We start from the raw sequence: 6,667 nt of genomic DNA, 5'->3' as shown, positions 1-6,667 counted from the left end.
TTTGTACCATCTGCCATGCAATTATTATTGCTTTCTGGAATACTGAGTCAAACTCCTTTCTGTAGTCATTGAAAGCCATGCACAGAGGCATGGTGTACGCATTGTGCCTTCCAATGACTTGCTGAACAACCTGAATGTGATCCATTGTACTGTAACAACTTCTGAATCCTGCCTGTTCCTTTGGCTGTGCATCATTTAATATTCGTTTTGCTATTATCCTGGTGAAAACTATGTAGATGACTGAAAGAAGGCTTATTGGGCGATAGTTTTTAAAATCATGTTGGGCACCTTTCTTCTGTATAAGAATCACTTCAGCATTTTTCCATGCATTGGATGTTTTTTTCTTCTCTGAGGCATCTTGAGTATAGTTTGCTAGCATCTTGGGTAAAAGCTGGTGATCATCAGTTTTCAGCATTTCAACCGTAACACAGTCATTTCCTGAAGCTTTGTCATTTTTCATTGATTTTATAGCACTTGATACTTCCTCTACTAGGATATTTGGCATTTCCTCTTTGGTGGGTGTTGTTACTTTTGACTGATCTTGATCTTTGTATAACTCTGAATAGAATTTTCCAATTATTTCTAACATTTCCATTTTTTTGTAAAATGAGTTCATAACATAAAGCTCCTGTCTGTAAGGACCCACTTCAGCTAAGCCTCCCAAGAAAGCAGAACTCTTGAGACAGGCATTATCTCAAAAGGAACTGGGAGAGGGAAACCCACATAAACAACGTATTAAAAGATATCTTTATTACTCCTCCCCTCAGAGTCCCAGTGTCCATTTGAATTCCAGCCAATCCATAGGTGGAATAGTGTTTTGGTAACTGGCTCCGTTGGCCCGCTTCTTCAAGGTCTCTCTCACTTTCGTTTCCTTCTGGTTCTAGGCACCAACCGTCACCCAGATAAGGGAGATGCATTCCTTCTCCTGGGGAAAGGGTACAGCAGCAAGACAGTGTAAGGCATCCCAGAGCATCCCCCCTCTCAACAGAATGGCAGGCCACAAAGAATGGTTATAAAGGCAAGCAAAGCACAGGAAGAGAAAAGAATATATTTCTTTGGGGACTCTGACACTGTCCTTCAGCAAAATTTACTTTGTGGCTCCTGATACCAAGGTGCTATAAAACAATAAAATTGATTTTATTGTTACTATTGAATTTTATAGGATAACTTTTCTACCAAATATTAAAAAACAATGTCTTAAAAACTGTATTATTTACCTTTTCCGCACAGTCTTATTTTTTATCAGAGGTTCCAGAAGAATCTGAAAAGAGTGAAACAAATATTTTAAACAGTATTACATGGATATTTTTGACAACACACTAAGAAAAAAATGCATTTTATTAACATTGAATTTACCTATAATCTTACAACTGCTTATTTTGCAATGCAAAATATTATCGTATCGAATAATACGATTCCTAAAAGAACTATTTTTGATATATGCAAAGAAAGCGTGCTGCTAAAAGGTTATACAATTCCAGCAAGGGAGGATGAAGAGACGGCATTCCTAATTGTGACTCCCCAAAGTAGAGAGTCATCAACTGAAACATGTCTGTTTTTCTCCCAGAAACGAAAGGACAAATCTTACCATCCTTGTCATCTTATTCCCTTTTTTTTGTTAAGGCACATGGAGCCAAATTCTGTGGACATTTCCCTGATGGTTTTCTCCATCACTTTTAGAAGATGTTTTTGTTTTTTGTTCTCTTTAAAACAAAATTGGCGAACCACAATCAAAATTTAATTTTTAATGAATTATATAATTTTACTTACTGAGGTCTTCTAATTTCTCGCTAGCATGTAAGATACTTACAATTTTCAGTTTCTCTATTTCTTTCTGGAACCTCTGGATTTCTTCTGCCAGTTTTTTACATTTCTCGCAATCACTCCACGCTCCTTCTTCATTGGCAGCCTGAGGGAAGGGAGTGTAAGAAAGAATAAGTGGCTGTAAAGGTGTACTGCTAATGTTACTTATTTGGGTAATGAAAGGTCTGCAAGAAAACAACCAAGCTCAGAGAGCACTAAGGGCCCCCCAGTGTAGCTTCTCTATCTGGTTAAAACTGAATACATTTCCTTCACCCCTTCCGTATACATAATATGGCTATGATTAACAGTACCTGCTTTCTCATCACTTAGAATCATATGGCTGGAAAGGACCTTGGAGGTCTTTAGTCCAGCCCCCTGCCCAAAGCAGGAGTTGTTATACCATCCTGAACAAATGGATGTTCAATCTTTTCTTGAAAACCTCCAGTGATGGAGCACCCTCGCATTGCTTCTTGTCTAGCTCTTAGGTGCTTTTGAGAATAAGTCAACACCTTCATCTTTATGACTGTCCTTCAAGTACTGGAAGACAGTGATCATGTCATCCCTAATTTTTCTTTTTGATAGACTAGGCATAGCTAGTTCCCTTAACTGATGGTCATACAATTTAGCCTCCAGGACTCTTATCATCTTAGTTGCTCTTCTCTGCACTCTTTCTAAACTCTCAGCATCTTTTTTTTATTGTGGCGATCAGAACTGGATACAGTATTTCACATATGGCCTCACAAGTGTGGTACAGAGTGGTACTATCACATGATTTTGATGCAATCCTACTCTTGAGGCATCGTAGAATTATGTTGGCATTTTTGGCAACTGCAGCACACTGCTGACACCTAGATCCCTCCCATAGTTTCTGCTATTGAGCCAAGTCTTTATTTTCACTTGCCAAAAAACTATTTTCCTCCTCCAGCTAAGATAGAGAAATTACCATAAACATTAATCAGTCATAGAATATAATTAAGCAGACAGAAAGAGAAGCTTAAAAGAGGATTGTAAGGGAAGTGAATTACTTACATCTCTGACTGTGACATTTTTCTCTGCCATCTTTTCCAGATGTTTTTCTCTAATTTGTTTTGTCTCCTCTTGTTCTGTATTTTTATGGAAAAACACTTGTGCTATTACACAATATTTATGAAAAAGGTTTCATATTAAGCCACCAATGACACAGCACTTTAAGACTGGCCATTACAAAGGTCACAGTCCATTCAAAATGCAGTGTCAGGGTGTGTTGTTAGTGCAGGGAAACAGATCATTTTGCATCTTTCCCCCAGTCACTGAAAGGGAGTGCAGAGCCTCTCCCAAAGGCAGCAGCTCTGAAGGGAAGGTTTTTTCCCCCCTGGGGTGCCAAAAGAAGACAAAGGGTGGATTAGGCTCATTCTTGAAGAATAGATCAAAGTGCTATTAAAGAAAGAACTACAAGACCTAGAAAGCTGTTTTGTCTTCCCTTCATCCTTTTCCAAGCTATGCTTCCCCAACTTTTAACACTTCTTCATTCAGCTGAACCTGAATTTGCATGGGATTTTATTTGTTCATTTGTTTGTTTACTGGGGCGTGTGTCTGTATTAAAGTTGGTGTGAGATTAAAAACAGCAGATTTCCATAGGCTACAAAATTTGCCAATCTGTATCCATTAAAAAAAAAAATAGCATGAAGACCCTCGATAACTACTGATAACCACTGTTAAACAACAATCCTCATGACATCACCTGAACTTTGTCTCTAGCCAGCTGTGGGGACAGCTGAAGTTGCCCTTTAGATGCTCTGTTGTTAAAGTGATGTTATAATGGCCCTCTTCTTCCAATATAAACCTTGCTGTGTGAACAATTGACACTGCCTCTGAGATAGTGTTGATGAAGCATGGTCAGAGGCTAGGATCCTTCCATCTCTAGTTTAGGGTAAGGTGACTCTGAGCCTCCTGACGTACTCAGGAATTAGAGATTTGAGGGCTCTAGCCACCCCCCCATTTTTTTATTCTAAAAAATGTTGCTTGTTCCTAGATTCTTTTGATTTGTTTTATTTCATTAATATTATTTATGTCATATTACCTCTTTGAATCCTAAATCCTAGAGTCAGACAGGCAAGTCGAGAAATAAATAAATAAATAAATAAAACAGAAGATCTCTTACCTGAAAGAGGGCTTTTCCTGCATAATAAAGGAAGGTCTCCATGACCTAACAAAACTAAACTAATCCTAACAGATATTTACTATGATGAATGAATGAATGAATGAATAGTATGTGTCAATAGGTATGATATTAAGTAAATAAATGAATAAACAAACAAATATATAATATAAAATAAACCAAACCTAAGCTAAATAAATACCGTTAAATAAAAGCAAAACCAAATATAAGCAACCATGACCTCACAAGGGAAAAGCAAAGCAAACTGAGTGGCTGAATGATTGCTACTCAGAGTTTTATCTATTTTGCAATATTGGTAGAAATTTAGGTACAAAATTCTGCTGATGCGTTTGGTGGAATCGGAAGATGATCTAATAAGAAAAATGCCACAGAAATATTAGTGCCAATGAAGAAAGCACAATTGAGAGTGAAAAAGTGGTGCAGGGGTGAATGAGCAGAATTGGAGAGATTTCTATGTTTGGGAGAGTAAATTGCAGTATGGCTCTTGCTCCACCAAACTTCAGGACAAATCCAGTATTTGAACTTAACCATTCAGCAACAGCCCTTTAATTTCTGTCCTGAGCTGTCAATATACATACTGTGATTATGTTCCATGACCATTTATTATTTGGATACAGTGTACTTTTTCTTATTGTTTTTCTTTCCATATCAGGGCCTTTGTAATGTCCAGAATAAATGACAGAAAATCTATTACATTTAGGGAAAATGTGCATGTTGAGCATTTAAACAGAAAGCACAAATTCATGGCATGGGATTGGGCTATTTGAGGGATTGCCTTTTCCCACTTATACCAGCCCGTACACATCCATCTCACAGAGAAGGTTTGTTGATGGGTCCCAGAACACATGCCTTCTCTATTGTGGTACCTGCCATATGGAATAACTTCCCCAAAATTAAGTCAGCTTCTTCTCTTTTGATTTTCCAAAAAGCCCTTAAGAACTGGTTAGGTGAAAACAGAGTTTTCCTAGAAAGAGACCTGGATCAAGACAAAATGCAGAAGGAAGACAACAGCAACATACTATGCAAAATCAATTGCAACAATTGTAACCAATTGTATGTGGGACAAACAGGAAGGCAACTGAAAACAAGAGTTCATGAATATCAATTAGCAGTTAAACAACATGATCAAAAATCCCTGATCTCAGTCCACATTGATGATAAACAACACCAATTTGATTGGGAAGAAACAAAAAATATTGGGCATGCCAACACCCACCACACACTTGAATTTATTGAGGCCTGGTATTCCACCAAAAGAGCAATTAACAAGCATATTGATCTAGATCTAACATATCAGTATGTAAGAAACCAGACCATTTGAAGTGCCAATCAACAAAAGAAACAATCAGCTGCTCAGAATTCAAATATAGCTCCTAATGAACAACCAGTCACATGACCAATTGACCACACTGGCACACAAGAGACTTGATGCATCAGAATTGATGCATTTGTTTCAAATATCCCTTTCAAATATTGCCTTTTCTTCCAGTAGTTCTGCAATTGCTGGTCCTACTTGTTCAGCCAACAGCCCTGAATCATATAGCTCATTTTTCACCAAATATCCAGGAACTCCAATTCCTAGCATGGTCCCTGTAACCCAGGTGATGACCAACTGGTATGAGTTTCTGTAAATTATACCTCACCATATTTTTAATGGGAAAGACTCTCTTAATCTTAATCTCCTCTGGTGAGATCTGTCCAGTATGGTTTAATCTCTGGCATAGCTCTCATCTTCCTCAGAGCACAGAAGCCACACAACCTAACATATCTACAAAGATACACACAGAAAGCTTCACCCATTTATATCACAAGTATCTGAATAGGGGAATTATTTACTTATGTCATTAGGTATTTTTGCTACTTTTTACTGGTTCTTGGTTAGTCAATAAGGAGAGCTGAAGATTTAGAGATGAGTTTATAGAAATAATAGAAAATACTTGTGGCTCCGGTTTTAGATTTTGGCTGTGGTCTGTTCTCCAAGCTTGCTTCATTATAATTTCTGAATGTCTCGTTACCAAATTAGGTAACATCATCAGCAGGATTTTCTTGTCCTATTCTTCTTAGCTTATAAATGTCTTATGTGCCAGTGTGGTCAGTTGGTCATGTGACTGGTTGTTCGTTAGGAGCTATATTTGAATTCTGAGGAGTTGATTGGTTCTCTTATTGATTGGCACTTTGAATGGTCTGATTTCTTACATGTTGCTATGTTGGATCTAGATCAATATACTTGTTAATTGTTCCTTTGATGGAATACAAGGCCTAAATAAATTTACGTGTGTGGCAGGTGTTGGCATGCCGAACAATTTTTGTTCCTTCCCAATCTAATTGGTGTTGTTTAATGTGGATTGAGATCAGGGATTTTGGGTCTTGTCTTTAACTGCTAGTTGATGTTCATGAACTCTTGTTTTCAATTGACTTCCTGTTTGTCCCACATAGAACTGGTTATAATTATTGCAATTGATTTTGTATACTATGTTGCTGTAGTCTTCCTACTGTATTTTGTCTTTAGGTAGCGCTTTTCTGAGTGTAAATGTGAGTTTGTGAGCTATCGTTATTGCTAGGAATTGCAGTATTCTGGCAGCCATTCCGGATGTTCCTTTGATGTATGGCAGGACTTGTTTTTGTGTTGTGGTAGGCTCTGTATTTTGTCGGGGCTTGGACAATAAATGTTGTATTTTGAAATTTTTGGGATAACCATTGTGGAGG

At 37.6% G+C, this 6,667-nt stretch overlaps 1 long non-coding RNA gene across 1 annotated transcript; it reads right to left on the bottom strand.

The window, feature by feature from the left end:
- Positions 1-752: 752 nt before the first annotated feature.
- On the bottom strand, positions 753-2,971 carry LOC120317976. Its single transcript, XR_005559378.1, has 4 exons — positions 2,833-2,971; positions 1,811-1,909; positions 1,218-1,261; positions 753-1,115 (listed from the first exon to the last, which is right to left on the bottom strand). It is a non-coding gene; the product is annotated as an uncharacterized LOC120317976 (long non-coding RNA).
- Between the last annotated feature and the right edge of the window lie 3,696 nt (positions 2,972-6,667).

Source organism: Crotalus tigris, unplaced genomic scaffold (assembly GCF_016545835.1).
Source record: "Crotalus tigris isolate CLP2741 ecotype Arizona unplaced genomic scaffold, ASM1654583v1 scf7180000019962.420169, whole genome shotgun sequence".
In the NCBI taxonomy this organism is placed as follows: Eukaryota; Metazoa; Chordata; class Lepidosauria; order Squamata; family Viperidae; genus Crotalus; species Crotalus tigris.
This window is presented reverse-complemented; position numbering and strand designations above follow the sequence as displayed.